A 2,492-nucleotide genomic window follows, 5' to 3' on the forward strand; every position below is an offset into this window, starting at 1 on the left:
CCTCCTCAGTCCATATATGGTCACTTCCTGTTCACTGGTTGCAAAAAGTCAAGATAGTGACGGACAAAACGCAGAACTCAAAGCTTCTAAACTTCAGTCCACAAACCAACGGGTGACGTCACATGACTACGTCCGCTTCTTACATTCAGTCTGAGGTCGATCTCCATAGACCTCGATGTTAAAACGACCAACTTAACAGCAGAAATAAACATGTTTACAGCCTGGTTCAATGAAAGGTGTTGCTCTCTATAGCTAATGTCTGTGTTTATGACAACAGTAGGGAGGATGAGTTTATATATAACTCACCCGTTTGAATTATACTAAGGATCAAAATTCGGCATAATTGAGGGCGTGGCCTCTGTGAATGCCAGATACCATGATGACTTTAGCAGTAGAGCAGCTGCTCCTGTCCACAGCAGAACATTACTTTGCTCCAGTGCTGGTACTCCATCTACTGTAGTACTACACTGTAGTACTACACTGACTAAGTAGAAGTACCTCAAACTACCACACTTCGAAACATGTCTACTGTCCCTTTAATGTGAAATAAATGTATTAATGTTGAAATGATGCACATAACACCTTAATTTAAAGGATTCAATCAAGAAAAAAAACAAAGAAAACAAAACTCAATGTAAGAAATAAGACATTTACAGATTGTAAAATTGTTTAAATCTGGACTTGCATTGTCATTGATTGTTGTTCTCTTCTACTTAGTATTTATTATTTATTTGGTTTAGTTTGGTTTGGTTTTTGGGTCACTTAGTTTTGTGTCACTTAGTTATTTTTAGTCATTTATTGTCTGGAAGATGAAAGAAACATTTATATATATAAAGTTTATATATATACTGATGAATAAAAGACCTTTAAAAGAAGGTTTTAATACTAGTTTAGGGCACCAAAACATTGACTGAGATCTATTGATATTGTTGTAATATATGTTGTTCTGTCAGGTTGCACACATTTACCTCATGGTGGTTGGTTGTGATGGTTTCCTGAGACATATTGAAAGGTTTTTGTGTCTGTGTGTGTGTGTGTGTGTGTGTGTGTGTTTGTGTGTGTGTGTGTGTGTGTGTGTGTGTGTGAGTATTGGGCAGGAGGTTAGACTCAGTGTCTAGTATCTATTTAAGTCTGCTGCAGAAATAAACCAGCCCAACTCTTCATGTTTCAGTTGAATGCACACAAGTGGTCGGCTGACAGGAAGTCGTTAGAGCTCCGGCATTAATTACTTGTTTCTCCCTCAAACTCTGGTTCGTCCCAACAACAACAACAGGAAACTCGGTTATGGATCGACACGATTAATTCAGACAGAGAGAAAGAGGGAGAGGGAGAGAGAGAGAGAGATGATGACCGGTGGAAAAGATGATCCGGTTTAAGTGTGAACTACAGAGTGATGAAGAGGTGAGAGGAAGCGTAACGATGTGGAGGTTATGCTGCATTCATGTCTATTCATAAATGAGTTGACACCTGCGGTGATGATTCAGTATTGTTTATTATAACGATGTTGAACGATCATAATCTTTTTACAATAATGTCAAACTAACTGTGAGTACAGTTTTAATTATTGGTTAATGCGTGATAATGGAACACATTTTTAATATTTCATATGGGATTATACAAACATTTTTGTGATATATATATTCTGTATATTGATAACTGAACACATTTGTATGATAATTGTTATGATTTTTATATTATGTGGCAGCAAAGGTCACAAACATGAACTCGTTTACATTATAAATGTATCAAGTAAAGAAGCGGGTGGAGTTGGTTTCAGGTGCTTTAACAAACAGGGCTGAGTATTAATATGTATTTTAGTATTAATTATATGAAGTCAGAGGTCCGATCATGAGTCTGGTTTACTTCCTTTAGAAGGAAGTCTGCACTTCATAACATCTGTTATTCTGACCTGCTTTTGCTTCCCGCTCACGTTCTGGCATTTGTTTATTGTTTCTAGTTTATTTATTGTATATTTTCATTTAGTCTATTTAGTATAAATGTATGAATAAAGAAGCTTCTCGACGCTACAGTCTGAACATTTAACATAACTTCCGTGTCAGTGGGTGCTCCTGTTGCCTCACTTCCTCTAATGTGTAGTGAATGCATCGTTAGCGCGCCGCGACCTCTGACCTTCTCTGCCTCCTGCTGCTGCCGTCTCTTCTCCCCGGCAGCCGCCCTGCGCTGCTGCTCCTTCCTCTTCTGCACCTCCATCTTCCTCCCTCGCTCCTCAGCGGAGCGATCCAGCTGCTGCTGAGCGCGGCGGTCTTTATCCCGCAGCACCTCCGGCATCTCTGAGCACACGGGAGGTGGTACGTTAGTCTCCTATATGTCTTTTTCAGGGACATTTTCTACTTTTTCTACACTGAATTTCAGAGCTAAATGTAGTGCAGTATAAAGTATAATATGTACCTCTGAGATGTAGTACAGTATAAAGTACAACATGTACCTCTGAGATGTAGTACAGTATAAAGTACAACATGTACCTCTGAGAT

The sequence above is a fragment of the Anarrhichthys ocellatus genome, unplaced genomic scaffold, assembly GCF_004355925.1.
Source record: "Anarrhichthys ocellatus isolate YVR2014 unplaced genomic scaffold, GSC_Weel_1.0 scaffold261, whole genome shotgun sequence".
Classification (NCBI taxonomy): domain Eukaryota; kingdom Metazoa; phylum Chordata; class Actinopteri; order Perciformes; family Anarhichadidae; genus Anarrhichthys; species Anarrhichthys ocellatus.